Source organism: Neovison vison, chromosome 5 (assembly GCF_020171115.1).
Source record: "Neovison vison isolate M4711 chromosome 5, ASM_NN_V1, whole genome shotgun sequence".
In the NCBI taxonomy this organism is placed as follows: domain Eukaryota; kingdom Metazoa; phylum Chordata; class Mammalia; order Carnivora; family Mustelidae; genus Neogale; species Neogale vison.
The window spans coordinates 54,293,734-54,317,838 of NC_058095.1; the positions used below are offsets into that span (position 1 = coordinate 54,293,734).

Sequence of the window (24,105 nt, forward strand, 5' to 3'; positions counted from 1 at the left end):
AGGCAGGAGGGGGCAGAGAGAATCATGAGCCCACACTGCACTGAACACAGACTCTACACTGGGCTCGATCCCACACCATGAGATCACATCCTGAGCCAAAATCAAGACTCAGTGGCTTAACTGAGCCACCATCACCTCCATAGACATCGGCATTGTTTCATCCGCTGCTATCTCCACCACTGCTGTGTTGAACTCTGTTGAAAATACATCTATGAAAAGCTGTGCCAGAGTTTGCAGGGGTGAGTCCGAGTATGAGCACTGCCAGGTGACGGGTGCACCTGTGGCCTAGGAAGGATGCTGCTCACCATTCTCCCAGGCAGGGGTGTCCGTCACCCTTCTCTCCAGGGCAACTGCAGGAGACCCCCCTGTCCTCAGGCACCTGAGGGCCACCTGGCCCAGGAATTCACCTTCTCTAGCAGAGGACAGATGGGGCTTCCTTCTCTGGCTAAGAATATGAACCTTGATCCCAGGAAAGGAGAGCTCTGCCGGGACTCCTGGCCTAATTAGGCAGCTGTGCCTGCTGTGTATGTGACAGCCAGAGCAGCTGGGCATGGAGGGAATGAGTGTCTTAAACCAGCCTTGTGTGGGGCAGTATGGGAGCAGCAGCCCCTGCTTCTTGGGTAGCAGTGATGTGTAAAAGGAAGGAGGCCGGGGGCACCTGGGTAGCTCAGTGGGTTAAGGCCCCTGCCTTTGGCTCAGGTCATGGTCCCAGAGTCCTGGGATCGAGCCCCGTATTGGGCTCTCTGCTCAGCGGGGAGCCTGCTTCCTCCTCTCTCTCTCTGCCTGCCTCTCTGCCTACTTGTAATCTCTGTCTGTCAAATAAGTAAATAAAATCTTTTTTAAAAAAAAAAAAAAAGGAGGGAGGCCGGGGTAGAGCCTCCTAAGCCACATCACAGTCTCTCCCTTGGTCCTGAAAGCAGCAGGAAGAGAGCACTGAAGACAGAGACTCCAGGGGGATTCTCATCCAGGGAAAGGGGGCCCACCAGAGGGCACTGAAGCTGCCAGCCCCTCAGACCACAGGCCACTGGCACAGGATCACCTCCAGTACTTCTTTAGCATGTTGTCCATGTTCATGTGTGGATAGTGATGCACTGGTGCACTTCCAGAGTCAGACTCAAAACCCTCCAGTGCCTGCTCATGGGTCAGAGGACCCCACGCCCAGAGAAGCAGAGGATGTCCCTCTTTCTCCAGAGCTGGAAAAGGCAGCCACCACCCTGGGGCATAACCTGGTCCAGACATATGTTCTTTCTGAAGCCCCCACTTTCAGTGGGCATTGCTGTGCCTGAGAAATGCCCCCTCAGCCCCAGAGTCAGGAGCCATAAGGGGCTGTCTCCCATCCTGGCCCAGGATCATGAGTAGAAACAATCCTGTCTTTGAGAGGACGGGTCTCCTTCAGGAGCCAGAGAGAGGACTGGTCCCACCCCCTTCCTAAGTCCAGGATGCCCAGGACCCTGCGAGAGCTCTTCATTTGAGGAGGAGTCATGGACAGCGTGTGTGTCTTGTCAGCCCAGCAAGTGAAAGAACCAAACCCCAGTGCTCAGGTTCTAACAGAAGCAGAATTTCAAGGTCCTGCTTGGAGGTAGCCACCAGTGCTGCTGCCCCTCAGAACAATTTGTTAGTTAAACTGTAACCCCTGGAGGATTTTACTAGTTACCAAGCACATTTAGATATGGCCTTAAGAAATACATATACTGGCAATAGGTCTTTGGGGAGAAGGACGATATATGACAGTGAAGCTGGGCAGCTGGGGATGCCCGGCTCGCTCAGGGTGGAAGGCCGCCCCTTCACAGAAGCCAGGCAGCCGGAAACGCCTCGTCAGCCCAGGGTGGAACAAAAACCGCCTGCTTCCCTTATCCATTATCGCTCCTTTCTCTTCCCAAAAGTGCCCATTGTTAGTTAGATGAGTCCTTTGAATGTGCTTGTTTAACTATAAATTTGATCCTCCTCCTTGCTTGCCTGCAAGATGTGACTAACTTTTGACCTTCATCAATCCTTCTGTTGGCTATTTTCTATCCAATAAAAGTGAGACTGTGGAGTGGCTCCTGGGAGCCGTCCTTTTCGACTGTTGTCCCCTGCTGACTTGTTTGTGCCTAATTCTTCTCTCATCGCCGACTGGAAGCAGCACACCGGCCCTCTTACGTGGCCTTGGGGGACCCCAGGGAAAGTCTTCCTTGCTCTCCTGCCCTCAGAGTGAAGGGCTGATCCCGTGTCCCAGGGTCCCCACCCTGTCCCACTGCTGAAGAAGAGCCACACATGGGGACCTGCTGCCAGGTGTGTGGTCTCCCAGGGGCCTGGTGGCTGCGTGGAAGGGCTGAATGGCTTTGGGAGGAGGGGTTCTCGCTGGCAACACTGTTCACCATCCCCCACAGCACTCTGCAATCCAGGTTCTGTGCCCACCACAGGTCAATCACCAGCATCCCATATGTTCCTGCCATAGCAGTGATTGATCATTCAGGATCATCACATTGCACAGAGGTGGAGAGTGAGGCCCAGAGAGGGGAGGCAAATGGCTCCAGTCACAGCGCTGCTCAGCAGAGGGGCTGGAATGCCAGGCCTCCCCAGCCACCACTAGCCCAGCCAGGGATTCCCTGAGCCCAGATCAAGCTCTCCCCTGCCTGCCCGGCCACACATTGGCCCCTATACTGGATGATGGGCTGTTCATGGTTCTAAGGGTGTTGCTGACTGAAAGATCCCCCGGGGCTCCAAGCACCCCGGAATGGACCCCTTCTCAGGAGGAGACCCCCGGACCCAAAAACCAAGCCGAGTCCACTGATCAGATGCAAACAGCACGAGGTTTATTGAGTTGACACAGGTACCTGCGGGCGATCAAGTCTTAGGAAGACTCGCGCACCAGCCCTTTGTTCAGGGCCTTTTTATGGGGTTTGGGGAAGCGAAAGCATACGTACAGAAGCAGAAACATAGTTACAAGGTTCTTATTGGCTGGTTTGAATGTAAGGCATACTCGGTGTTTGTAGATTGGCTTTGAAGGACCCCGGCGTGCGAAGAGAAAGGTGGGGAGGGGGAGTGAGGAGGGGGAGTTGGACCTTATTACTCAGCAGAGAAACATCCTGCCTACGTGACTAGGCCCACGTACCTAGGCGACCCCCTTGCCTATGTGACTATGCGCATAAGGTATCCTGTTGAAACAGGAGACCAGTATCACCCCCTAAAAGCCAAGTGGTTACAGAAAGGCAAGGGAGTGGTTAAACAATTATCTGGGGGAGGGGTCTAACAGGGGAAGGGCCAGCGATTACAGAAAAGCCAAGAAGCAGTTAGTTAATCAATGGCTGGGGGGGGGTGTCTATATGCGGAGTCTTTCATGACCAACTAGGAGAGGGAGTCCAGCTGGCTGGACAGGCTGTAGCTATAGGACAGAGTGCCAGTCTGAGCTAGCACAAGCCACACTCTTGTCTCCCTCCAAGAGCCTGCCTGGGAGCTGGAGTCTGGGTGCCCTGGGGGCCAGCACACAACAGGGTCTGTGCAGACCAGGGAGCCATGGCTCCCAGGGAGAGTCCACTCTGCCCTCTCCCTGCTCCTGCCCCACATCACCTCTCCTCACTGTGGGACTCTAGGACCTAAAACCAGGCCCCACAGGGCTGGCTCAGCTCCAACTTGTAATGAGTTTGAAGCCTCCTGGAGCAGCTGGATTTCCTGGGGCTGGAGGGAGGACTGGCTGCAGACAAGGACTGGGCTGGGGGAAATGCGGGCTCTCATGGAGGGTGAAGGATGGGGCAGGAGCCGAGTCCTGGGGCCACTGCTCATGTCTAAAAAGAGCTGAAATCCATGAATGCCCAGAGGGTCCCTCATTAAGGTAACAACAACCCCACACTCAGGCATCCTGATGGTGGCCCCCTCCTCCTTGTCCTCCTTCCCAGCCCTCTGACTCTAGCCAGGGCTGAATCCAGGGACAGGCTAGACCTCTGTCCCAGGGTACAACCAGGAAGACAAAGCAGAAGGAGGAGAGGAGAACTGGAAGGGGCGGACTGGTCTTCTCCCTGCCCTCCATTGACTGATCCTTAATTGGCCTCCACTGATGTCTCCAAGTCCTATGGCTCAACCATGCATCTGAATTCCAGGCCAGCTGGGTGGGAGGTACTTGGTGACCTTTGCATCGCCAGATGTCCAACCCACCTGCCTTGCACCCTGAGCCTTGCTTCCCAGTGTAGGCATGGTTCTGGTGCTCAGCAGACTTCAGGGTCACAGAGCACTTGGCAGTGGTGAGGGAACATGGGGGACCAGTCAGGTATGGAGCTATAGGTCATGTACACATCCACCGCAAGGCTGTGTCATGGTACCGGTGCTGTGTGCAGGTCTCCTGTGCACACCTGGCCTTCTTGGAATGGAGATCTGTGTGCCTGGTGCACCTTTCCTCCCCCTCCACCTACCCCTGGAGGAACAGCTAAGTTCAAGGATTTCCATGTCCAATCCTCAGGGACAGTTGGGAACCTGGTGTCAAGAGAGGCAGGGACTGGCCCAGGACAAAAGACGGGTACAGAGTCCAAGGAGCGGAGCTTCCCTCCAGTCCTGGGCCGCCCCGACCCTCCCATGAGGTTTGCTTTGAGGGTGAGAGCCCCTCAGATCCTCGGGGATAGCTACCCACCCCATCCCATGTGGGGACATGACCTTGGGCATCCCCTGACAGGTAGGGGATGGTAGAGGTATACGTGCTTACACACACACACACCACTCTGACTGCCCAGCTAGGGGTCAGAAGGGGAGTACACCTTGGTAACAAGGTGGGTGACAAGGGGGAAAGAAGAAAGAGGTTGGAGACAGCTGGGCCATGGGGTCAGGGGCATCAGGACTCCTGGCAAGGACCAAGATCCAAAACATAGGGAGGGGATACAGGACAGGCTGGGGGTCAAGGGTCCCCAAGGGGCCCAGGGGCTTTGCCAGGGTACTGGGTGAGGACAGGGTCTGGGGTCTGGTGTCCATCACCACCCTGGACTACTGGAAGTAAGAAGAGATACCCCTCAGTGTGGACAGGGCTACAACACAAAAGGTCTCCCCTTACTCTTCTATCAATTGGGCCATAGAAACAGGGTATCCCTAGGCTCCCACAGGCTTGTAGAAGAGCCTGTTGGCCTTGAATCTCCAACCCTGACCCACTGTGCTCCCAGTCTTGGGAAAATGCTTTGTACTCCCTCGAGGTCCTTCTGAGCAGAGGACAGCCTGGAGGCTTGGGGGCTGACATTGTGGGCTTGCAGAATGTGGCAGAGCACTAGACCCACTGGTCTGGGGATCAGGGTCAGGACCCTTTTGTTGCAGCCTCAGGGTCCCCATTTGGAAGAGGTTCCAGAGTCAGTGCTCTGCTCAGGGTGAGGAGGCCTTAGGAAGGAACCAAGCACCAGCAGAGGAGAGGGAAACAGGGACAAGGGAGGCTTCTGAGGTTTCTCCCATCGCCTCTGGAGCCCACAGATCCTGCTCCTGTGAGACACACAAAAACAGAGACAGAGACAGAGATAGAGATTGAACATGGGAGAGAGGAAACCAGGAGAAGTCACAGACTTTCCTCAATCAGCTTGGAACTTATATCCAAACATTTTGTCCCATTCTCACAGTCACACAGGTCATGTACCCTGGGGGGAGAGACTCCACAGGGATGTGTGACCAGGATTTGAGAATGCCTGGGAACCACTGTGGGGACTGCCCAGCACATGGGCACAGATGAGACCCTTGGGCCTAAACCTAATGGAAGCCCCTGGAAGTCTGTGTCACCAAGGTCAGAATCCATTCACTGCAACCTTCCCACAGGTGATGGGACACAGGCAGGAGGAGGGTGGCTTTGCCTGGATCCCAGAGCAGGTCTAGGCCCCTCTGGGCTGTGGTCCATGTTCCGCCCAGCCCCTGGCTCACCTGTGCATTGCCAAGTGTGCACACCAGCCTCCTGTATAGAGTATGGAATGTAGGTAGAGTTCCCACCCCTGGTGACACCCCTAGAAGTAGAAGCCAGAACACCCCCAATGTGCAGACAGGGAGACTGGGGAGGCCCTGAGAGCCACAGGGTGTGTCTGGAGACACAGTCCTGGGCAGGAGCAGGAGCCCAGTCTGAACTCAGCTCTGTGTCCTCACAGCAGGGACGACAGCTGCACCCAGGCCTCCCAGGGGCTGTGGGGAGGCTGTGTGGGTGTCACTGTATAAATAGGGCATGGGGCAGAGGGTGAGCCTTGAGTAGTTGGGGGTGGGGGGCCCTCAGGGAGCTCTGGTGTGAGGAGGAAGTTGGGTAAGGAGCCCCCAGGCAGTGGTGACCTCATTTCCCTGACAACAAAGCCCAACAGAATTTGGAACCCACGTATCCAGGCATCCACATTCCAGAGACAACCCCCTGCCCAGCTCATTTCTTTGGAGATCCTCAAGTAAGATGTTCTTGTGTTGCCTACCGAAGTCCAGAGGATGCAGACAGAGGAGAGCTCACCTGCCAAACACTTCCCCTCAATGGGGAGGTTGTGTCAGGGCTCCCCGACACCTCTGGCCATTTGGCCAGAAGAATCAAAAGGTGACACCAGGAGGCTCAGAGTCAGCCAGCCCCGCTCCTTCTGATCGACCTGTGTAGCCCCAGGTCTCCTGTGTGTGTGTGTGTGTGTGTGTGTGTGTAAAGAGAGCTCATGGGGGTGGAGACGCCCCGAGCAGGAGCAGACTGATGAGGGGTCAGATGTCTGGTGGGCAGGTCATGTTCACACCCCAGGTTAAGGCTGGCTATGTGGGACGGGGTGTGCGGGCTGCACCCTTCTTCCCAGGGTTTATCCTGAGACCCTTCAGGGACAAGTCACTGACCCAGGTGCAGGGCTGTACACGCACAGGTCTGCGTGTGATCCGGGAGAAGCTGAAGGACTGGGCAGGAGGATGGTGGGTATGGCCAGGCAGGGCTCTGATGCCTCTTTCACACTCCCTGTCTCTGTCTTTGCAGGTCACAGATGAAATAGGAAGGAGGTGGGCAGACACGCACTCCTCCCTGACCCAGGAGTCCCTGGTCCTGGGAAGGCCTTCAGTACCTCCCAGACCACTGCCCCCGGTACTCCCATTGGACTGCAGTCCTCGACACGGGGCCCATGGAGGCCAAGTCCGAGGGTAAGAAGGCTAGGATTGGGTGCCTGTGGCTGTGTGGGGAGGAGTTGGTGCTGCGCCCCACAGGGAGAAACCCCCACAGGCTGGTGTGGGGCCAGGAGCAACGCCTTGGCTCAGAGCACCCAGGGGGTAGACTGCAGTCGGGGAGACGTCCCGGTGAGGGTTCCTTCGTGGCTGTGGCTTCTCCAGGAGGCCCTGCACTGTTCTCTGTCTCTGCAAAGCCACAGGGAGAGGCAGGCCCACAAGTGACCTCCTCTCCTCTCACAGCTACTCCAGCAGAGGAGCTAGACCCACTCCCAACTTCAGCAACTCCGGAGGGGGACGTGGTGACTGGAGACACTTCGGCAGGAGATCAGGAGCAGATAGGTGACTGGGCGCCTGCCCACGGAGATGCTGATGCTGTCCAGGGAGAGCTGGCTCCTGCTCCTGCCCCCACCCCTGCTCCTGCCACTCCCCCTTCCCCTGCCCCTGCCAGAGCTACTCCCACTTCCCCTGCCCTTGCCTGTGCTCCTGTTCTGGTCCCTGACCCAGATCCTCCCTTGGTCCCACCCCTTCCCCGGCCCCTCCCTGTGCCCCTGTTCCTGCCCCAGACCCAGCTCCTGCCCCTTTCCCTGTCCCTGTCCCGTCTCCTTTCCCTGCCAAGGCTGCTGCCCCTTCCCCTGCCCCTGCACCTGCCCCAGACCCAGGTCCTACCCCTGGTCCTGCCCCTTCCCTTGCCCCTTCCCCTGCCCCTGCCAGGACTGCTTCCCCTTCCTCTGCCTGTGCCCCTGTTCCTGCCCCAGACCCAGACCCTGCCCCTGCTTCTTCCCCTTCAACTGCCCCCAACCCTTCCCCTGCCCCTGCCAGGACCACTGCCCCTTCCCCTGCCCCTGCCTATGCCCCTGTTCCCACCCCAGACCCAGCCTCTACCCCTTGCTCCTGCTCCTTTCCCTGCCCTTGCCTGTGCTCCTGTTCCTGCCTCTGACCCAGCTCCTGCTCTGGATCCTGCACTGGCCACTACTGCAGACCCTGTCCCCTCCCTGATCCCAACCCCTGCTCCTACACCTGCTCCTGTGGGGCTCCCAGAGCAACATCCAGAGCCCACAACTCTGCAGGAAGGGCTCCCTGTACAATGACCCTCAGTTCCAACCCCTGACCCCGACGTTCCCCCAGAATGTTTCATCCCCACCCCATGTTCTCTCCCTGGTACATATTCACTATTATAGTAGCTTTCCATATCCTGTATGCGGTCTATTATTTATTTTAAATAAAATTACTTGTTTTCACTTGAACACTTCGTGAGCATGAAGTACATTCCCAGCGCTGTGCCACCACACCACAGAACATCGCGCTGCAGGATATCTCCTTCCTCAAAGGAGACCCAGAGCCCAAGCCCTCCCTGCCTATTGCTCCCCCAGCCTGGCCCCTCGCAACCCCTAAGCTGCTTTCTCTTTCTGTTCCTGTATGTGTTCTGGAGGTTTATGGAAGTGGAATCACTCGATACGTGCCTTTGTGTCTGCCCAACTATTTTCAAAGGGCACTTTTTTTCTCTGTTTGACATAGAATTTCCCTTATTTGATGCTCAACGGATTACAGATGAGATGTAATCATAGGAGTCCTTTTAGGAATTATGGGCAAAATCTCGGGACCAAGACCCCTGTTCCTGCCGGGACACTACAGTCTGACCCCAGACAGGACATGGCTGTTTCCACCTATGGTCCACACAGAAACCGGGAAAAAGCAGAAAACTGGAAGACACACCACATAGGGCAAAAGCATCACTTACAACCCAAGGCCAGAGAAAGGTTTCCCATGTTTCTGCTCTGATCCATGCTCCAAGTCACTGGGTCCCACAGGGACAGAGACCAAACATGCAAGTTCAAAGGGGAGGATAGGCACACAGGGAGTATGTGTCAGGAGATGCAGGAGCTCCCGAGGAATGACTCAGGCAAAGGAAACCCTATGGAAGCAGTGCTGGTCACCCTCAAACCAGCAGGTGTCTGGTCTGGGGAGCAGCAGCCCTGGGGAGAACATGAGGAAGCAGAGGTCCATGGCAGTTCCCCTGGAGAGAAGGGTGACAGGCACCCCTGTCTAGGACAACAGTGAGCGGCACCCATCCCAGGCCACAGGTGCACCTATCACCTAGCAGTGCTCAGCCTTGGACTCACCCCCAGAAGCTCTGGCTTGGTTTTTCACAGATGTATTTTCAGTAGTAGTTGGCACAGCTGGTGGAGACAGCAGGGAATGGAACAATGTTCATGCCCAAGGAGATGGATGGGATCCTCATCCCAGTCCTCATGACAGAATGTCCTGTAGCTATTATCTCAGTGTTGTCTGGGGCACAGGGTAGGCCCTCCTGAGACCCCATTCCTGCCACCCTGCTCCTGGGAACATCCAGAATTGTTTGAGGAGGAGGTGGAGAGGATCCAGGGGACAGCAGGGCCAAGGAGAAGGAAGGTCAGCACTGGGAGGACAGATGGATGTGCCCCAAGCCACCATTTAGGGCCTGAGCTGTGATTCCCTCAGACCTCACCCAAAATAATGGCTCCTGATGTATAGAATGGCTTCTTCGGTTTCACTCCCTCCCTCTCTACCTCATTTATTCACTCCATCATTCATTCCCCCCTCCCCTTCCCCTCTACCTCCCCTTCCTTCCCTGACTCCATCCTCCTCCCTCTCTGCCTCCCTCCCTCCCTCTTTCCCTCACTCCCATCTTCCCTCATGCCCTCCCTCATTCAATGGAGGATCTGGGGTCCCTGCTCTGTACTGAGCACTGGGGCTTCATCAGTGAGCCCCCCTCAACCCATGTGGTCACATCCACCATGGGAGGTGACAGGGGGCAGTCCTCAGGGCTCACAGTGGTGATGAGTACCAGGAATCTGCTCCTGAAAACAGAGGCCCATTTCACAAAGAAAATAATGGAAAGACACAGGCTTAGCATTTCCTCAAGAAAAATCTAGTCCTAAAAAGTGATGAAAAGTAAATATATCCTAGACGTCATGCAGTGTGAGTTCTAATGGCCCATACACACTGATTTCTAGAAGCAACAAAGAGTAACTCTTTCATTGTTGACTGGGGGTTTGTGACACAACTTTTCTGACCGAATGACAGCATTTCAGCCAACATCTCCAAGACCTCTGAGTTTACCCAAAGGTCTCTGTGATGCTCTCTGACTCTTCCATCGACCTCCTGGGGAAGATCAGTCCTGTTGCCTGCCTTGTCTCCTGCCTCTTCTGGGACATTTCCATGGACTCCTACCCCCGACCAGGGCCTCCCCCACCCGGATTCCCCATGCCCTAGGGCCTGGTGTCCAGATCCTGTGCTGGGTCTCTTGGACCTGGTGCTTTGTGCAAGGCCTGGGCGCTCCCTCTGGGGTCACTTGGCATCTCCCATGCAGTGGCCTGCATCTTCCTACACTGGGTCTCCTCCGACGAGTCCATGAGGCCAGCCTATGCCCAAGTCATGGGCGTGGATGCACGAGTCCAGAAGGTCCAGATGGTCTGCTCCCCGAGCAGAGGACGACCTTGGCCTAGGGAGCCTGAGGGAGGACGTAGTACACTGAGCCCTCAGGAGAGTGAGCACGGTGGAGGCCTGGCGCTCAAGCCAACTGGAAGACCACACCCCACCCGCATTGGCTCTGCCCCCAGGGCTGGAGGCCATCGGGGTATCTACCCTCCCATGCTGCAGGCTGGCAGTGACTGGCAGGGGAGGAGGCACCACTGGAGCAGGAGAGAGCCCTCCGCAGGGAGGAGGGGGCAGGGGCTCTCCCAGCAGAAGGTGCACTGGGGTGGGCTGAGGGGGCATCAGGAGACAGCAGTGTCTGTAGCTGGGGTCTCCACACAGACCTCCTCTTCAGGCTCAGCACAAGCTTGTCCTTTGGGGGATGTCCTTTGTCCCGCAAACACAAAGTCTGACTCGGGACCTCCCCTCCAGCTCCTACTCCCAATCCTTTGTATTCAGCTCAAGTGACAAGGGCCAATAGGGAGCGCCTGGGTGGCTCAGTGGGTTAAGCCTCTGCCTTCAGCTCAGGTCATGATCCCAGGGTCCTGGGATTGAGCCCCACATCGGGCTCTCTGCTGAGCGGGGAGCCTGCTTCCCCCTTTCTCTTTACCTACCTCTCTGCCTACTTGTGATCTCTCTCTCTCTCTGTCAAATAAATAAATGAAAAAAAATTTTTTAATTAAAAAAAAAGAAAATGCCAATAGTTTAGGTGGTGTTGGGTGCACAGAGGCATGTGATTTTTCTGGCCCACACTGTAACACTGCTGGCATTTTAAAGATCTCAGGGCTTTGATTCAAAAACGATAGGATGCCTGGGATTATGGAAAGCTTTCTGAGACACGTCTCTGTGCCCTGCAACTCTCCCATCCCACCAGCTCTGCTTAGAATCCCCTCAGGCCACAGACCCACTGTCTTGGGTCCTCAGACAGCCCAGACAATGTGCCTTCAAAAAGGTGGGGCAACAGGACACACTGCAGATTCCAGCAAATCCCCCTCCCAGAAAGTGCAGGTACCGCTGGACAAACTATCTGAAAACAGCCAGGTCAGGGTTCCAGGAAGACACCAGGGCACAGGAGTAACTGAGGAGCATCTGAAGGCAGCCACCTCACTACTGGGAGAATTGGTGGAAGCAAGAAGTCACAGAGGACTCCAAAGGTCTGGACTTGGTGTTTCCCTCTCCTGACATGGGGACAACTGTGGGAGGAGCAGGTGGCCAGCTGGCGGGGCATCCAGGCACCTGACATGGACAGATGGGGTAAGTGAGGCCCGAGACCCCCGGGGGATGTTCCTGGCATCTGGACTGAACAGGTCTTCAAAGCTGCAGATTGGGGGGTCGAGGAGTCAAGATGGCGGAGAAGTAGCAGGCTGAGACTACTTCAGCTAGCAGGAGATCAGCTAGAGAGCTTATCTAAAGATTGCAATCACCTGCAAATCCATCGGCAGATCGAAGAGAAGAAGAACAGCAATTCTAGAAACCAAAAAACAACCACTTTCTGAAAGGTAGGACTGGCGGAGAAGTGAATCCAAAGCGACGGGAAGATAGACCCCGGGGGGAGGGGCCGGCTCCCAGCAAGCGGCGGAGCAACGGAGCACAAAATCGGGACTTTTAAAAGTCTGTGCCACAATGGGGCGCCTGGGTGGCTCAGTGGGTTAAGCCGCTGCCTTCAGCTCAGGTCATGATCTCAGGGTCTTAGGATCGAGTCCCACATCGGGCTCTCTGCTCAGCAGGGGGCCTGCTTCCCTTCCTCTCTGTCTGCCTGCTTCTCTGCCTACTTGTGATTTCTGTCTGTCAAATAAATGAATAAAGTCTTTAAAAAAATAAATAAATAAAATAAAAGTCTGTGCCACTGAGGGACATCGCTCCAGAGGCTAAACCGGGGCGAAGCCCACACGGGGTCGGCGTGGCCTCGGGTCTCGCAGGGTCACAGAAGGATCAGGAGTGTCTGAGTGTTGCAGAGCTTGTGGATGTTGGAACGGGAAAGCCGGCTACAGAGACAGAGCTGACAGTAAGCTCACAGCTCGGTGTTGACTTGAGCCAGTCGCGGGCTCGGTGAGCTCGGAGCGCGGCCGGAGGTTGGGCAGACGCGAGTTACTAGGAGCTGTTTGCTGAGGGCGCACTGGGGAGTGGGGCCCCGGGCTTTCGGCTCCTCCGGGCCGGAGACCAGGAGGCCGCCATTTGTGTTCCCGTCCTCCGGAACTCTACGGAAAGCGCTCAGGGAACAAAAGCTCCTGAAAGCAAAGCCCAGCAGATCACTCAGCCCCGCCCCTGCTAAGGGCGGTGCAATTCCGCCTGGGGCAAAGACACTTGAGAATCACTACAACAGGCCCCTCCCCCAGAAGATCAACAAGAAATCCAGGCAAGACCAAGTTCACCTACCAAGGAGTGCAGTTTCAATACCAAGGAGAGCAGCAGAATTCCAGAGGAGGAGAAAACAAACCACGGAACTCATGGCTTTCTCCCTGTGATTTTTTAGTCTTGCAGTTAATTTAATTTTTTTTCTTTTTCATTTTTTTCTCTTCTTCTGCTAAAATTTCTTTAAACTTTTACCCTTTTCTTTTTTAATGTTTTTAAACTAGTTTATATAATATATATACATATATTTTTTCTTTTTTTATTATTTTTTTATTTATTCGTTTTTTTTATTCTTTTTTTCTTTCTTTATTTTTGAAACTCTTTTTTTTCCCCAAATCAGAAGAGATCCCAATCTCTTCAATCTCTTTTTTTAATTCTTTTTTTAATTCTTGATTGAATTTTTAATTCAATATCTTTTTTTAATTCTTTTTTTTCTTTCTTTCTTTTTGAACCTCTTTTTATCCCCAAATCAGAAGAGACCCCAATCAGAAGAGATTGGGAGATCCCAATCAGAAGAGATCCCAATCAGAAGAAATCCCCCCTCACGATTTGGGATCTCTTCCGATTGGGTTAAAGCATATTTTCCTGGGATTGTTGCCACCCTTTTAGTATTTTACTTGCTCCTTCATATACTCTTAGCTGGACAAAATGACAAGGCGGAAAAATTCACAACAAAAAAGAACAAGAGGCAGTACCGAAGGCTAGGGACCTAATCAATGCAGACATTGGTAATATGTCAGATCTAGAGTTCAAAATGACAATTCTCAAGGTTCTAGCCGGGCTTGAAAAAAACATGGAAGATATTAGAGAAACCCTCTCCAGAGATATAAAAGCCCTTTCTGGAGAAATAAAAGAACTAAAATCTAACCAAGTTGAAATCAAAAAAGCTATTAATGAGGTTCAATAAAAAATGGAGGCTCTCACTGCTAGGATAAATGAGGCAGAACAAAGAATTAGCGATATAGAGGACCAAATGACAGAGAATAAAGAAGCTGAGCAAAAGAGGGACAAACAGCTACTGGACCATGAGGGGAGAATTCGAGAGATAAGTGACACCATAAGACGAAACAACATTAGAATAATTGGGATTCCAGAAGAAGAAGAAAGAGGGAGGGGAGCAGAAGGTATACTGGAGAGAATTATTGGGGAGAATTTCCCCAATATGGCAAAGGGAACGAGCATCAAAATTCAGGAGGTTCAGAGAACGCCCCTCAAAATCAATAAGAATAGGCCCACACCCCGTCACTTAATAGTAAAATTTACAAGCCTTAGTGACAAAGAGCAAATCCTGAAAGCAGCCCGGAAAAAGAAGTCTGTAACATACAATGGTAAAAGTATTAGATTGGCAGCTGACTTATCCACAGAGACCTGGCAGGCCAGAAAGAGCTGGCATGATATTTTCAGAGCACTAAACGAGAAAAACATGCAGCCAAGAATACTATATCCAGCTAGGCTATCATTGAAAATAGAAGGAGAGATTAAAAGCTTCCAGGACAAACAAAAACTGAAAGAATTTGCAAACACCAAACCAGCTCTACAGGAAATACTGAAAGGGGTCCTCTAAGCAAAGAGAGCGCCTACAAGTGGTAGATCAGAAAGGAACAGAGACAATATACAGTAACAGTCACCTTACAGGCAATAAAATGGCACTAAAATCATATCTCTCAATAGTAACCCTGAATGTGAATGGGCTAAATGCCCCAATCAAAAGACACAGGGTATCAGAATGGATAAAAAAAAAAAACCCATCTATGTTGCCTCCAAGAAACTCATTTTAAGCCCGAAGACACCTCCAGATTTAAAGTGAGGGGGTGGAAAAGAATTTACCATGCTAATGGACATCAGAAAAAAGCAGGAGTGCCAATCCTTATATCAGATCAATTAGATTTTAAGCCAAAGACTATGATAAGAGATGAGGAAGGACACTATATCATACTCAAAGGGTCTGTCCAACAAGAAGATCTAACAATTTTAAATATCTATGCCCCAAACGTGAGAGCAGCCAACTATATAAACCAATTAATAACAAAATCAAAGAAACACATCAACAATAATACAATAATAGTAGGGGACTTTAACACTCCCCTCACTGAAATGGACAGATCATCCAAGCAAAAGATCAACAGGGAAATAAAGGCCTTAAATGATACACTGGATGAGATGGACATCACAGATATATTCAGAACATTTCATCCCAAAGCAACAGAACACATTCTTCTCTAGTGCACATGGAACATTCTCCAGAATAGATCACATCCTCGGTCCTAAATCAGGACTCAACTGGTATCAAAAGATTGGGATCATTCCCTGCATATTTTCAGACCACAATGCTCTGAAGCTAGAACTCAACCACAAGAGGAAGTTTGGAAAGAACACAAATACATGGAGACTAAACAGCATCCTTCTAAAGAATGAATGGGTCAACAGGGAAATTAAAGAAGAACTGAAAAAAATCATGGAAACAAATGATAATGAAAATACAACAGTTCAAAATCTGTGGGACACAACAAAGGCAGTCCTGAGAGGAAAATATATAGCGGTACAAGCTTTTCTCAAGAAACAAGAAAGGTCTCAGGTACACAACCTAACCCTACACCTAAAGGAGCTGGAGAAAGAACAAGAAAGAAACCCTAAACCCAGCAGGAGAAGAGAAATCATAAAGATCAGAGCAGAAATCAATGAAATAGAAACCAAAAAAACAAGAGAACAAATCAACCAAACTAGGAGCTGGTTCTTTGAAAGAATTAATAAAATTGATAAACCCCTGGCCAGACTTATCAAAAAGAAAAGAGAAAGGACCCAAATAAATCAAATCATGAATGAAAGAGGAGAGATCACAACTAACACCAAAGAAATACAAACTATTATAAGAACATACTATGAGCAACTCTACGCCAACAAATTTGACAATCTGGAAGAAATGGATGCATTCCTAGAAACATATAAACTACCAAAATTGAACCAGGAAGAAATAGAAAGCCTGAACAGACCCATAACCAGTAAGGAGATTGAAACAGTCATTAAAAATCTCCAAACAAACAAAAGCCCAGGGCCAGACGGCTTCCCGGGGGAATTCTACCAAACATTTAAAGAAGAACTAATTCCTATTCTCCTGAAACTGTTTCAAAAAATAGAAATGGAAGGAAAACTTCCAAACTCATTTTATGAGGCCAGCATCACCTTGATCCCCAAACCAGACAAGGATCCCATCAAAAAAGAGAGCTATAGACCAATATCCTTGATGAACACAGATGCAAAAATTCTCACCAAAATACTAGTCAATAGGATTCAACAGTACATTAAAAGGATTATTCACCACGACCAAGTGGGATTTATCCCAGGGCTGCAAGGTTGGTTCAACATCCGCAAATCAGTCAATGTGATACAACACATCAATAAAAGAAAGAACAAGAACCATATGATACTCTCAATAGATGCTGAAAAAGCATTTGACAAAGTACAGCATCCCTTCCTGATCAAAACTCTTCAAAGTGTAGGGATAGAGGGCCCATACCTCAATATCATCAAAGCCATCTATGAAAAACCCACCGCAAATATCATTCTCAATGGAGAAAAACTGAAAGCTTCTCCACTAAGGTCAGGAACACGGCAGGGATGTCCATTATCACCACTGCTATTCAACATAGTACTAGAAGTCCTAGCCTCAGCAATCAGACAACAAAAGGAAATTAAAGGCATCCAAATCGGCAAAGAAGAAGTCAAATTATCACTCTTCGCAGATGATATGATACTCTATGTGGAAAACCCAAAAGACTCCACTCCAAAACTGCTAGAACTTGTACAAGAATTCAGTAAAGTGTCAGGATATAAGATCAATGCACAGAAATCAGTTGCATTTCTCTACACCAACAACAAGACAGAAGAAAGAGAAATTAAGGAGTCAATCCCATTTACAATGGCACCCCAAACCATAAGATACCTAGGAATAAACCTAACCAAAGAGGCTAAGAATCTATACTCAGAAAACTATAAAGTACTCATGAAAGAAATTGAGGAAGACACAAAGAAATGGAAAAATGTTCCATGCTCCTGGATTGGAAGAATAAATATTGTGAAAATGTCTATGCTACCTAAAGCAATCTACACATTTAATGCAATTCCTATCAAAGTACCATCCATCTTTTTCAAAGAAATGGAACAAATAATTTTAAAATTTATATGGAATCAGAAAAGACCTCGAATAGCCAAAGGGATATTGACAAAGAAAGCCAAAGTTGGTGGCATCACAATTCCGGACTTCAAGCTCTATTACAAAGCTGTCATCATCAAGACAGCATGGTACTGGCACAAAAACAGACACATAGATCAATGGAACAGAATAGAGAGCCCAGAAATAGACCCTCAACTCTATGGTCAACTAATCTTTGACAAAGCAGGAAAGAATGTCCAATGGAAAAAAGACAGCCTCTTTAATAAATGGTGTTGGGAAAATTGGACAGCCACGTGCAGAAAAATGAAATTGGACCATTTCCTTACACCACACACAAAAATAAACTCAAAATGGATGAAGGACCTCAATGTGAGAAAGGAATCCATCAAAATCCTTGAGGAGAACACAGGCAGCAACCTCTTCGACCTCAGCCGCAGCAACATCTTCCTAGGAACATCGCCAAAAGCAAGGGAAGCAAAGGCAAAAATGAACTGTTGGGATTTCATCAAGATCAAAAGCTTTTGCACAGCAAAGGAAACAGTTAACAAAATCAAAAGACAACTGACAGAATGGGAGAAGATATTTGCAAACGACATATCAGATAAAGGACTAGTGTCCAAAATCTATAAAGAACTTAACAAACTCAACACCCAAAGAACAAATAATCCAATCAAGAAATGGGCAGAGGACATGAACAGACGTTTCTGCAAAGAAGACATCCAGATGGCCAACAGACACATGAAAAAGTGCTCCATATCACTCAGCATCAGGGAAATACAAATCAAAACCACAATGAGATATCACCTCACACCAGTCAGAATGGCTAAAATCAACAAGTCAGGAAATGACAGATGCTGGCGAGGATGCAGAGAAAGGGGAACCCTCCTACACTGTGGGAATGCAAGCTGGTGCAACCACTCTGGAAAACAGCATGGAGGTTCCTCAAAATGTTGAAAATAGAACTGCCCTATGACCCAGCAATTGCACTACTGGGTATTTACCCTAAAGATACAAACGTAGTAATCCAAAGGGGCACGTGCACCCGAATGTTTATAGCAGCAATGTCCACAATAGCCAAACTATGGAAAGAACCTAGATGTCCATCAACCGATTAATGGATAAAGAAGATGTGGTATATATACACAATGGAATACTATGCAGCCATCAAAAGAAACGAAATCTTGCCATTTGCGACAACATGGATGGAACTAGAGTGTATCATGCTTAGCTAAATAAGTCAAGTGGAGAAAGACAACTATCATATGATCTCCCTGATATGAGGAAGTAGTGATGCAACATGGGGGCTTAAGTGGGTAGGAGAAGAATCCATGAAACAAGATGGGATAGGGAGGGAGACAAACCATAAGTGACTCTTAATCTCACGAAACAAACTGTGGGTTGCTGGGGGGAGGGGGGGTTGGGAGAAGGGGGGTAGGGTTATGGACATTGGGGAGGGTATGTGCTTTTGGGTAAATTGGAAGGGGTGGTGAACCATGAGAGACTATGGACTCTGAAAAACAATCTGAGGGGTTTGAAGTGGCGGAGGGGTGGGAGGTTGGGGTACCAGGTGGTGGGTATCATAGAGGGCACGGCTTGCATGGAGCACTGGGTGTGGTGAAAAAATAATGAATACTGTTTTTCTGAAAATAAATAAATTGGAAAAAAAAAGCTGCAGATTGGTTGGGATCCTCTTCAGGCTGAGAAGGAAGATGAGGGGGGCAGAGGGGACTGAGGAGGCTTGGCTTAAACAGGAAAGGACTGAACCACTCCTTTGAGGGAAAAGTGGGTCAGCTCCAGGTTCATGGGACAGACCCTGAGGCCATTATGCTACATGAAATAAGCCAGTCCCCAAAGGACTGATACTGAAGGACCCCACTTGTGAGGGACAGAGAGCACTGAGTCATAGAGGTGGAAGGAGCTAGTGGGTTCCAGGGCTGGGGTCGGGGAATGGAGGGTTAGTGTTAGGGTGAGTAGAGTTCAGTTTGAGGTGATGACAAAGTTGTGGCAATGGATAGAGGTGGCAGGTCCAGAAGAGTGAACGGTACTTACTGCCACTGAACTGACCCTGAAACATGCTTAACAGTGTCAGTTACATGTCTGTTACACCACAATAGGAAAGAGTAGGTCAGGAGGTCAAGGCCATTGTGAGTCCCAGGAGGGCCCTGGAGCAGGGATCCTGTATCTTAGTTCTCGCTCTCACGCTCTGTCCCTTGTTGGTGACTGAGCTCACAGCAGGCACTCAGTGAATGCTTGCTAAGACACAGCACAGGCAGATGAGGGCACAAGTGCAAACCCACTGGTGGGCAGTGAGGAATCCCAACAGGACATGCATCCAGATGGAGCCAGTGCCCACATTTTACAAACACCAGCACAGAAACAGCCATTTAAAACCCAGGCAGGAACCACATATAACCCAGAGGGTTCCATTCTCCTGAGGCTGAGCTAGTGGCCACAGCCAAGCCTCTGGCAGTCAGGGGACTGGGGGTCTGACAGGTGGCTCGGCACACCCTTGACCCTGAAGCCCCATGGGACTGGGAGGGAAGACCCAGCCACCGCCCATTCTGGCTCCAGGGTGACTGCAGGGCCACTCCCAGCCCCACCAAGAAGTGTCTGTTCAGAACCAGGGAGGAAACCCTTTCTCTCGACTGTTCTTTTTAAAGATGATTGCTCAGCATTGACACAGAAAAACATCTGACCTATAACTGGAGCCATTCACAGCTGCCAGTGATGCAGAATTTATCAAAATGTGACCACAAAGAGAGGAACTTGTGTCCCCGGGCAGGCCTCCCATATGCAGGTGTGGCTGGGGGCCCTGGACATCTGGGTCTCACAGTCTCCCTCAAGGCGACAGAAGAAGGAACCTGCTCTGATGGCTCCACTGGCAGCATTTCCTGATGGAAATGGGGGCAGCCCCTCACATGTTCCTGGTGTCCAGATGATTCTTGGGCACAGCCATGTATCTCAGCTTCTGCATGATGGGGGAGGTGGGGTGGGTAGCCCAGCAGCTGCGGGTCCCACAGATCCTCCAGGGGACAGCGCGGCAGGGACAGCCCCACATCTGCAGGTCCTGCAGGTCCTGCAGGTCCTCCAGAACAGCCCTGCAGCTGTGGGTCCTACAGTTCCTCCAGGGGACAGCCCAGCCACTGCAGGTCCCATGGGTCTTCCAGGGATAGCAACTTGGTGAGTTTGTGGTCCAGCAGGTACCTGCTCAGGTGGCTCTTGTCATGCCACATGGCCTCCATCCCATTGGCCAGGCTGACCCCCATTGCATGGTGACAGGCCAAGGTCAGTCAGTGAAACTCCACCACCAATACCCTAAAAAAGGCTCCCATGTAGTAAATGTTGCCCTGATCCCTGGGGATGTAAGCCTGGGACTATGGCTGGCACTCATAGCTAAAGTCCTTGCAGGCTGCCCAGTAGAAACTGGGGTACAGGGTGCCCCAAAGAGGGGGGACAGGATCTCCACACCCATGTGGTCACAGAACTTCAGGTCTACGCCTGCACACCAAGTCGTCCACCTTGCGGAGGAAGTGCTGCTCGCAGAAGCAGCTGACCATCACCATGTGCTGCATGGACACAGCCTGCCAGTGCAGGGCACCATAGACCTCGAGGACCACCACCCTCCAGCCCTCCTGGGGGCAGGGGTGGGGGCACAAGGGCCCGGAAGCCAGCTGGTCAGTGAAGATGTAGCAGGTGACCCTGTGTCCCACCATGAGGGGCTTCTCCAATGTCTTCAAGAACAGGTCCTGGAAGCTATAGGGACAGGGGACAGGGTGTGAAGAGGTTCACTGCCAGAGGCTGGCAGCAGGACCCCAGAGCTGGGGGCTGTGAACATGTACACCTTCTTCAAGGGGGCAGGCTCTGGGCTGTTTTAAGCAACAGTCACTCTCCCAGCCTGTCCTGAGTGAGTCTGCCCATGGGGCCTCCCTACCTTTTGCTCCCAGAGATGGAGGCCATCAGTACTCCATCTTACAAAGGGGACCCTAAAGCTTAGAAGGTTGGAAACCCATGCAGCCCTACATTTAAGTGGGGGGAAAGCTCACACACACCCAGCAGGCATGAGCCAGGTCATCAGGGGCAAATTAAGTCTCAGCCAATGGGGAAGCAAGCCAGATGTGAAGCAGGAGGAGACAACAGTGCTGCTGGCAGAGGCTCAGCATATGCAAAGGCTTGGATCCAAGCCTGAGGCACCTGTGGGAAACCACACTCCTCAGTGCCCACAGAACAGAAGGTCCCGTGGGAGAGGTAAGGCTGGGGGTGGTGGGCAGGAGGGGAGCAAACCACAGATAGGCCCAAAGGTTATGTTCCAAAATGATTACTCTGATTACTGGAGGAGAATGGGCTCTGTGTGGGCGAGGACAGGGAGATCCTAACCCTAAGGCAATCATAACCCTAACCCCTAACCCTAACCCTCATCCTAACCACTAATACCAACCCCAATGAAATTATCACAAAATCAGCGAAATACATTCCTATACCTTTCTTAAAATAAATGTAAGGAGCCTGATCAGGAATATTGCAAAACCAAGAGCTCATGAATACATGGTGCGCCATAAGCAAGTGTCTCTTCACAAACATCTCCAGGGTTGTTCAATAGAGTGAAACAATGTTGCGTACCACAATGAATGTTTAAGTAAAACCATGTGGTCCTATTAAGTGATGCAGAAAATGTTAACCAAAATCCGATGTCTGTTGCAGATATAAACACTCATGAAAGTAGGAATAAAGGGTAATTTTTTCCATAAGTCTACAGCAAACACCACAGACACGTCTGAAGGCTGCCGGCTCCACTCGGAGATCCGGAACAAGGGGGGGACGCTGGTGCTCACAGAAGGACAGACACTAGGACCCCACTCGCAGGAGGCGTCTGGGACACACAGTCGGAGGCGGCTTCGGCGGAGGGGAAGGGAACTGGGAGTCGGTGTTTTGTGTATACAGTCCCCCACAGTCCCCCTCGGGGAGAAAGAGAATGTTCTGGAGAATGACGTGCGAGCATGTGACCTCGGCTGAGGTTGTGGAACTGCCACCTGCCATGTCTGAAGCGGTCCCTGTTGTCATGTTTAGTCACCGTGAAAACACGAAGGATGACGCATGTCACCACGGGCATGGACCCCGAAAACGGCCCCAGTGACATAACCCTACGGCAATGCCACTCAGACTGGAGCCCTCTGTGCCCCTTAAACCCATCCGGGTTGTGCACACAGGGGAGTCTCCGAGCGACTCCGGAAGGAGAAAACGGGACGGGACCGAAGATGACATCTCGGACGGGGCAGCAGGCGGCGACCGCTAAAGTGGGCCTGCGGTCCGGGTGCCACTGCGGGTGCCGTCAGGGTTTCCTCACCTGGGGTTCTGTGGGGGTTCCGTGGGACAGTGTCGCTGTTTGAGTTAACACGCCCCAAAGCAGCCGGTGTGACGCGGCAGGCGTGGTTAGGAAGCAACAGCTGGGGGTCTGCGTGCGGGGATGACGCGTCTCTGTGGGGCGGGGACAGCGTCCCGCAGATCCAGGGTCACCACAGAGTACGCGACCCTTCCCAACACCCCCGCGGCACCATGTCACAGGAGCAGAGACGACGTCGGACTCCGGGAGGGAGGCCGAGCCCGCCGGCTGCAGGTCAGCCGCATGGACGGGCCACTCGCCCTTGCAAGAGGCCGCGGCCGGCCCGAGACTCGCGGGAGTACTGAGTCGGGGCCGAGTCTGGGCGCAGCAGACGCGGCGGGACTCGGGGTCCCAGGTCCCCGCGGCGCCCCCACAGCCCGGTCGGAGCCGTGAGGAAGCGGGTCGGGCCTCGGGACGGCGGCCAGGGAGCCGGAGCGGCGGCGGGAAGGGAGCGGCTGGTGCTCGGCGTCCGTCCCGGGAGCGAGGGTCAGTCCGGGACCCACATCAGAAGCCGCAGCTGGAGAGACGCCCCCGTCGAGCCCGCGGGGAAGCGGCGGTTCACGTCCCGCAGGAAGTCGCCGTCCCCGCAGCTCCGCCGGAGCGTCCCCGTCCCCTGAGCCCGGCCTCTAGTCCTCCCAGGACCGGCCTTCCCGCGGCCTACTCCGTGAGGTCGCGGTCGCTCCGCGCTCCCAAGCGCCGCCCGCAGGGACTTGGTTCGCTGCCCCGACGCCGCCCGCCGCCCCCAAACGCGCCCGCGGAGCCGCCCAGAGCCGGGGCCGCAGCGCGAGGCGACGAGCGGACACACTCACGCCTCAGAGTCTGGGAGTCCACGGCGTGTCTGTGGCCCGGAGCGACCCGCGCAGAGAACCTCGGAGCAGCCTCGTTCGCCGCCACGTACGGAAGAACGAGACACGGGGAGCCCCGCCCCGGGAGGAGACAGGACTGTCCTCTCACAGCCGGCGCCGCTCACGACGGACACGGAGGGGACACGCGGGGACAGGAGACGCTCGGGGCTCAGGAAACACCCGCTGTCCCCGCCACCGTCTACACAGTCTGCCGTCGCTCCGAACGCGCAGACTCCGGCGAGCCCCGCGGCGGGTGTGGACGCTGGAAGGACGTGCGGGGCAGAGGCGGGCGGGGCGGGGTGAGCGCGAGCCCCGAGGGGACAGCCGCGCCCGGACCACTGACCATCTGAGGAGCCGCAGGAGTCGAGTCTGCGGCGCACGGACACAGCCGCGACCCGGGGCGCATCCGAGCCCGGAGGTGGGGGGCCCATAGCCCAGCGCTCAGCCCCGCGGGAGGCCACCGCGCCGCACACAAAGCCACGGAAGCCCCACCGTCTACACAGCACGCCCTTCCTCCGGGGGTCCTGCGAGCATGCGCTCCCTCGGCAGTCTCCGCTCCTGCGTCTTCTGCTCACCTTCTCCAGCCGCGGGTCCTGAGGGGGCCGGACGGCTGTCAGCGTGGACGCCGCCCCACGTCCTCCACAGAGGTCCTGTCAGCGTGGACGCGGCCCCACTGTCCTCCACAGAAGTCCTGTCAGCGTGGGAGTGGCCACACAACCTCCAGAAGCCTCCACAGCAGTCCTGTCAGCGTGGACGCGGTCCCACTGTCCTCCACAGCAGTCCTGTCAGCGTGGACGCGGCCCCACGTTCTCCAC

The 24,105-nt window shown here is 52.7% G+C and overlaps 1 pseudogene; it reads right to left on the reverse strand.

Moving 5' to 3' along the window:
• Nucleotides 1–19,982: 19,982 nt before the first annotated feature.
• On the reverse strand, nt 19,983–20,805 carry LOC122907357 (annotated as a pseudogene).
• Between the last annotated feature and the right edge of the window lie 3,300 nt (nt 20,806–24,105).